Below are 8,310 nucleotides of genomic sequence, written 5' to 3'. Positions count from 1 at the left end.
GACAACGCTCGTCTCACAAGAGGGTTGTCTCTGTGAACTGTCTGCGTAAAGTTGAGGTACTCTCATGGCCAACAAGATCTCCAGCTCTGTATGCGACAGAACATGTGTGACCTTGGAACTTTACGCAGAAGAAGTATTCTTCATTCTTCATTAGTCTCTATGAGAGTGTTACAATACTCGTCCCAGGGAAATATAGCGTACGTAGGGGCTGTTACAATATAGTTTTCATTTAAAACGTGGAAAACATGGATAAAACCGAAAATAAAATCATAAAATGCACAATGATCTTACACATTTCATTCCTTGCACTTCCCTGCCCATTGTGTAGCATGTTCATCCTAATTCTAGTGACAGAGTACAGGCCAGAGAAGTTCCCAAATGGGACCTTATGTTTGGGCATTTCCTGTTTGCCTTACAAGTAAGTGAAACCTCCAGAAAAGTTGATCATGGGTATTGGGGCATTTTTAATTAGTGTCAGCGTCATTTTAACCCAGACAGTAAAGTAGAGGCTAGTGATTGTAGGTCTGTTAGTGCGTGTAAGAGAGTAAATTCGATGATTTGCTCGACATTTTTTTCCTACATCAACTTGTGAAGCACTCGTGTTTTCTATCTTCTTTTATAGTTGCAAAACACGGACCCTGAAGAAGCGTATTGATGCATTTAAGCTTTTGCGCTGGCCCAGGATGCTGCAGATAAATTGGACTGAAATAAGAACATCTGTGTCCATTGTTGAGCAACTCATTGTCTCCAGGAGCTTTTCTTCTTGTATCAACCAAAAGATTCTCCTGTTCTTTGGTCATATCGTGAGAAGAATGGAGAAAACCTAAGGAAATTAATCGTGGAAGGAAGATCGAGAGTAAGAGACCGGAGGGGGCAGAGAGGGGGAAGAGAAGCAAGCAGGACTCTACATCTACATCTACAAATAAATGAACACTGTGCAAGTCACACTAAAGTTCCTGGCAGATGGTTCGTCGAACCACCTTCACAATAATTGTCTTTTATTCCAATCTCAAAAAGTGCGCGGAAAAAACAAACACCTATATCTTTCCGTGTGATTTTCCTTATTTTATTATGACGATCGTTTCTCTCTATGTAAGTCGGCGTCAACAAAATATTTCAGGTGTTAGGACGAGAAAGGTAGTGACTGAAATTTCGTGAAAAGATTCAGCCGCAACGAGAAACTCCTTTGTTTTAATGATGCACACTCCAAATGTTGTATCATGTCAGTGACATCCTCTCCCCTATTTCCCGATAATACAAAACATGTTGTTCTTTGAACTCTGTAATCAAGATCTGCATTCTACCTCTTCAGTAGGCTCTAAGAGAAGCTTGTAACCGTCCGGTTGAAGATGTTTGTACGTGAGTTCACCACCCTCAACAATGAGCACACGAATTGCGATCATGATGACTCCAACGAGTGCTGGAAATCCAGCTCGTTGCAGAGTCTCCGTTCGCCACAGAAGATTCCAAATGAATGGGTAGAGATACAAAGAGGGTTTCCAACTGGGAATAAATGTAGGGGGATATCAATTTCAGCATTTGCCTTTAATCAAGGGAAGGTATCCAAAAACCTTGGCCTGAACTGGAGAAATGGAGCTAATTTCAATTTATTTCTGCAACAATATTGTTCATCATTGTAGATAAAAACAAAATAACTGTGTGTGTGTGTGTGTGTGTGTGTGTGTGTGTGTGTAAGTAATGTAATGAATGAGTGTTGTGCAATGAACACGACATTACTGTAACATTACAACATTTTAAACTCTGGTTTGGTGGGCCTCGTAGTCCTCCAGTTAAGCTTCACCTGCGTTGAAGAAGTCTAACATGGTGATAAGAAACATAGCTGCAAAATTTTTTATGTGAGAAGGGCAGTTACTTATTAAAATAAATCGACACAAAGTATACCAGCTTCTACTCTCTTCAGCTCCTATAACTGCCATGAAAGTTATTTGCTGATGTCCTATCACCCTGTACCTTGTCCTTGTCAAACTTTTTCACTTGTTCCTCTCCTCTACGATTCTGAGGAGAACCTCGTGTTTTTCTTTTTTTTTTTTTTTTCTTTTATCGCATCTGTCAATCTAAAGTAAGTTTGCAGGCATTCGTAGTGACTATACGATTAGCTCGCGTCACATTCCTCTTCAGTATCTTCTACACGATCAACGTTCCCACCCCCGCCCACCCGCTCCCCCTTGCTGGGATTTTCTCCAGGATCTTCTGTTGTTCACTATCCTAGAAAAATTTACCTTCACTGCTTCTTTAGCAAAACACCTCAAACTCTGTCTTATTTTCCTGTTTTTTCACAGTCCATGATTCACTTCTACACAACGCTGTGCTTCGAACGTACATTCCCAGAAATTTATTCTTCAAATGGAGCCCATGTTTGATACTAATAAAATTCTTTTGATCAGGAATGCCCTCTGTGCCTGCTTATTATGTACTTCTTTCTTCGTCTGTCATGTGTTACTTTGTTTCCGGAATAGCTGAATTCCTTCCACTTTTTTGCACCATTTTTTATGTCTGCCGCTACTCTCATTTCTGCTGGTCTTCATTACTTTCGTCTTTCTTCGGTTTACTCTCGATCCGTCTAGTCACTCGATTGTTCGTTCCATTCATCAGGTCCTGCAATTCTTCCTCACTTTCATTACACTTAGCATTGTCATCAGTTATTGCTATTGATAGCATTGGCCGTGAATTTTAAGGAACTTTCTTCCATTTATGTCAGTCTTTCTTCGATGTATGAATTCAACACAGTCAACAATATGCAACATCTCCACTCGCAATTACCTTGCAAAAATGATGTGGAGTGGTTGTAACAGCCTGACCGTCTACATCTAGATCCACATCCACGTGGAAACTCTGCAAATCAAATTTAAGTGCCTGGCAGAGGGTTCATCGAACCACCTTCACAACAATGCTCTATTATTCCACTCCCGAACAGAGCGCGGAAAAACCAACACCTATATCTTTTGTCATGGTCATTGTTTCTTCCTTTGTAGGTCGGTGTCAACAAAATATTTTCGCTTTCGAGGAGAGAGTTGGTGATTGGAATTTCGTGAGAAGATTACGCCGCAACGAAAAACGCCTTTGTTTTAATGATGACCAGTCGAAATCCTGTATCATTTCATTGACACTCTCTCCCCTATTTCGCCATAATACAAAGCGTGCTGCCCTTCTTCGACTTTTTCGATATACTCCGTCAACTCTGTCTGGTAACTATCCCACACCGTGCAGCAGTATTCTAAAAGAGGACGGACAAGCGTGGTGTAGGTAGTGTCTTTAGCAGATCTGTTACATTTTGTAAGTGTCCTGCCAATAGAACGCAGTCTTTGATTAGCCTTCCCCACAACATTTTCTATGTGTTCCTTCCAATTTAAGTTGTTCATAATTGTATTCCCTAGGTAATTGGTTGAATTTACAGCCTTTATATTTGAGAGATTTATCGTGTAACCGAAGTTTAAAGGATTCCTTTTCGCAGTCATGTGATGACCTCACACTTTTCGTTACTTATGGTCAATTGTCAATTTTCACACCATAAAATTATCTTTTCTAAGTCGCTTTGCAGTTTTTTTGACCTTTTGATGACTTTACTAGTCGATAAACGACAGCCTCATCTGCAAATAACCTAAGACGGTTGTTCAGATTGTCTCATAAATAGGTTATATAGATGAGGAAGACCATAGGGCCTATAACACTACCTTGGGGAACTCCAGAGATCTATGCACCCAAATTGCGTGAAAATGTAATCACATGTCAGTTCTATTATTATATATTTGTCCAATGAATTCCCGTTTATCATCTGCATTTCTTCTTGGTGTAGGAATTTCAATGGCCAGTAGTGCATGTGGCTAGTTGGCCCTTTTGGAAAGGTAACATGGGGCAGTGTTGCTTAAACTTACCTACAGGGTTGCTTGTTGCGTTGTGATCACTTACTGAATCTGTGGGAGATGACATAATGGTCGTATCTCGTCTCCCGTCCGCTGCTCACTGCTCACTTTCCGCCAATTACTACGAAATGTTGTGACCTCTCTCACACGAGGTCGTCCATGTTTACACTTCAGGCGCGTCTGTCAAAACTTCTGTCCACTCACTTCGCTTCTTTTAAAGCTGAGCCCCTAGTAGATTTTAGGTCCCTGTAAAGAACTATTATTCTCTAAATCTGCTGAATGAAACCATAGTTTTCAAGGACGCAACAATATGTTTAATGCCATGCTGTAATGTGTGCCACTGCGCTTCATCAAAATCACAATGCAATGCTTATACACAATACATTCTGAATAGAAGTGCATTGTATTTGTGTCTATCTCAGTCCACACTCTTGCTCAGACCCACCTCGTTGTCCGGAGTAACTCCACGTTCCTGGTGTGTGTGTTCTTAACTCTTACCGTTCTGAACTCTTAGCTAATCAGAAGCCAGGAAAGCCTATACTTCTTCATAAGAACGTGCAGTGAGCAGCGGTCGTGCATTATCCTGTTGAAATGTAGGGTTTCGCAGGGATCGAATGAAGGCTAGAGCCACGGGTCGTAACACATCTGAAATGTAACGTCCACTGTTCCAAGTGCCGTCAATGCGAACAAGAGGTGACCGAGACGTGTAACCCCATACCATCACGACGGGTGATACGCCAGTATGGCGATGACGAATACACGCTTCCAATGTGCGTTCGCCGCGGTGTCGATAACACGGATGCGACCATCATGATGCTGTAAACAGAACCTGGATTCATCCGAAAAAATGACTTCTTGCCATTCGTGCACCCAGGTTCGTCGTTGAGTACACCATCGCAGGCGCTCCTGCCTGTGATGCAGCGTCAAGGGTAACCTCAGCCATTGTCTCAGAGCTGATAGTCCACGCTGCTGCAAACGTCGTCAAACTGTTCGTGCAGATGGTTGTTGTCTTGCAAACACTTATTTTTCTGGGCACGTCTTTCACGGTTTACATTGTCGAATGCTTTTTCTAGGTCGACAAAGCATACGAACGGCTTCTGTCCGGTTATCAAAGGCCGTAAGAGCCGCCATGTGGAGAGACGGTCTCGTGGCCCTCCTAAGCTTCCCGCTTTGCGGACGCATTGCGGCGGCGTCTTCTGCTGCGGACGGAGCCCGCAGTATCCAGAACGCTGTCAGGCGTCTGCGTGAGTCTCGCGGGGCGCGTTTGGGAGTGGTGGGAGGACGCACTATCGCCGGAACGCATCTTTCCGGTGTTGCGTGTCTGCGCACCAGACTGTGGCACAGCAAACCGGTCCCAGGGACGGATAACGACCCGACGCTCCGAGCAGACGGCTCCGCCGCTTCCGTGAAGCACGTGCGTTCTCAAGACGCACACTGTCCTTTTCAAAATGAGAAGGTTCTTTCTGATGTCATCTCTCAAGACTCTTGTGGGTGTTCCCATTTCAAGCAGGAGTGAATGACCATAACGAAGGATCGAACAGCGTTAAAGGTATTTAAAATGCTTCTTACGAGTATTAAAACATCCGTATTTATATCACTACTTGCATTTCATTTTAATGAAATAAAACTTGTAATTAGTCTGGAATGAAATATATTGGTTTGCTTTCTATACTAAAACAGTTCACTACAAAAGATAGATATTGATACGCAAATGTTACTTACATCATGTGCTGGTTTCCACTGACGACTGTAGCTGTCGTCTGCTCGTACATTTTCCAGATATTCTTCTGGAGCACTCTGATCTTTTGGCTTAATTTGATACTGTGAATCTTCGTATTTTCGCGGTGCAATGACTGCTACATTAAATTCCGGGCTTGCAGCTGCATAAAACCTACTTCGTATTGGTTTGCACCATAACACACATTTTTACGTGAAATTTCTAAGTTGTCGATGTTATTTATAACCCCTCTTGATTTCAAAAAAATGTTCAATCACATGACCGGTTTCGTTTCATCTAGAACCATCTTCAGATCTGTAAACGATAATGATACTAATTTGCTATTTCACATATGCAAACCTTTTTCATCCTATCCAATAAACATCAAATGTACCAGAACGTACCTGCAATTACAGTTACAAGAGTAAGCTGTCCATACTCAGTAACCTTCATTTGTTGCGTCACATAAAACTGGTTGGCAGAATGCACCTCACTTATATTAATTATGAAACTATTACCGATAGGTGGCGTCTGGTACATTTGTTACATTACGTAAGCACATACTGTATTAAGTAGATTTTTGTAATTTACTTTTATCTTTAAAAATACTTAATTAAAATCTGTAGATGTCAAGGTTAAAATCTGTGCTTGTCAACATTAAAATATACAGTAAAATTGTCATTTTTATACGATCTAAAAACAAAGGGCGATTTCTATATCCATGGCGCTGGTATAGACTTGTTTTCCTCCATGGTGTACTTCCGTGGTTCCCGCCATTTCGTTGTTGTGCCGCGATCCGCCCAGTCGTCTGACGTCCATCTCGGTGGGCAAGAGGGCCGCGCAGAAGCGCCCCGTCAACGACGCCAGGCGCTGCACGCATCTTCCATCTTCCCCACTAAGCACCATCTCTCATCCCTCTGTCTGGACCTCCACACGTAACAGTTGTCATTTCAGTAAGTCGTCATAAATACTAAAATAGGCGTTATGATTGAGCTCGGTTTGCTCGTTGAGGAAATTGGCATTGGGGGAAGTAATTGAATTAGTGGAAAAGTTGGAAAATGTCTTGTCGTTCAATTTCTTACTTTCAATGGTAAAATTTATCAACAGAAAGACACGTTGGCAATGGGGAACAGTTTAGCTGGGACGCTGGCTGACATTTTTGTAAATTACTTGGAAAACGAATTCTTTGGTGAAAATCCTGATATCGCTGAGAAAATCGTATATTACAGGAGATATGTTGACGACTTTATTTTATTATACAAAGGAGATAAAAATGTATCGAAAACGTAGCACAAAAAATGAACTCTCAACACCTGAAAATTAGATTCACTATGGATTTTGAGGAAGACAACCGTATGGATTACTTAAATTTAACACTAATAAATAAATATGAAAAGCATGAATTTAGCATATTCAGAAAAGAAACGTGTACAGCTTTAGTTATCAATGAGCGCTCTAGTCACCCACCACGATACAAATGGTCATATTTTAAATGAAATGATAATTAAATAGACACCCTAGCTGCAAGCAGGCGTTGATACACTTCGTTGGGGACATGTTGAAAATGTGTGCCCCGACCGGGACTCGAACCCGGGATCTCCTGCTTACATGGCAGACGCTCTATCCATCTGAGCCACCGCGGGCATAGAGGATAGTGGGTCTGCAGGGACTTATCCCTTGCACGCTCCCCGTGAGATCCACATTCCCAACATGTCCACAACACTACATTCGTAGTGCGCCTAATAGATGTTTGCCCATAAAAATATGGGTTCCCGGCCTTTGACCTTCTTGTGCGAACGCACACGCTATGCCCGAACTCGTACGGGACTTGGTAGATTAATCTGCCACGAGTAATGAGTATGATGGGCAAACATCTATTAGGCGCACTACGAATGTAGTGTTGTGGACATGTTGGGAATGTTGATCTCACGGTGAGCGTGCAAGGGATAAGTCCCTGCAGACGCACTATCCTCTGTGCCCGCGGTGGCTCAGATGGATAGAGCGTCTGCCATGTAAGCAGGAGATCCCGGGTTCGAGTCCCGGACGGGGCACACATTTTCAACATGTCCCCAATGAAGTGTATCAACGCCTGCTTGCAGCTAGGGTGTCTATTTAATTATCATGTCATTTCTAGCAAAGCTGCATGGTCATCCACAGTAACTGTTCTTTCGGGAACAGATACTACCGTCATATATGGTCATATTTTACTTCGATGGTATACAGCTCGAAGGTGAAGCTAACTATTGGGAAAAAGAAAACAGTTTTGATTTTGGTTTCCATTTTGAGACCGATCATTCTTTACTCTCTGAACAGCCCTCGTATACTGTAAGTAACTGAGATGAAGAATGTTGTTGAACCTGACGATCAAAAATCTAAATGCTGAGTAGGTGCAATATTTCATTGTATTTCACGTCAAGAAATATATTCTGTTGCAAAAAAATACAAAAAACAAAAAAGGAAGCAATATCGGGATTAACGTCCCGTTGACATCAAGGTCATTAGAGACGGAGCAATGCCTCGGGTTGTATCAAGAGTGAGGAAGAAAGTCGGCTATGCCCAACCCGGCATTTGCGTGGAGCGATTTAGGGAAATCACGGAAAACCTATATCTAAATGACCGGACGCGGGTTTGAACCGTCGTCCTTCCGAATACAAATCCAGTGCGCTAACCATTGTGCCACCACCCTCGGTAAACCAACACGAAAATAAGCCA

The 8,310-nt window shown here is 42.3% G+C and overlaps 2 non-coding genes across 2 annotated transcripts; one reads left to right on the top strand and one right to left on the bottom strand.

The window, feature by feature from the left end:
- Nucleotides 1-7,167: 7,167 nt before the first annotated feature.
- On the bottom strand, nucleotides 7,168-7,242 carry Trnat-ugu. The gene has a single exon. It is a non-coding gene; the product is annotated as a tRNA-Thr (tRNA).
- Nucleotides 7,243-7,574: 332 nt separating this feature from the next.
- Nucleotides 7,575-7,649, top strand: Trnat-ugu. Its single transcript has one exon. It is a non-coding gene; the product is annotated as a tRNA-Thr (tRNA).
- The last annotated feature ends 661 nt before the right edge of the window (nucleotides 7,650-8,310 follow it).

The sequence above is a fragment of the Schistocerca piceifrons genome, unplaced genomic scaffold, assembly GCF_021461385.2.
Source record: "Schistocerca piceifrons isolate TAMUIC-IGC-003096 unplaced genomic scaffold, iqSchPice1.1 HiC_scaffold_1682, whole genome shotgun sequence".
Taxonomy (NCBI): domain Eukaryota; kingdom Metazoa; phylum Arthropoda; class Insecta; order Orthoptera; family Acrididae; genus Schistocerca; species Schistocerca piceifrons.
This window is presented reverse-complemented; position numbering and strand designations above follow the sequence as displayed.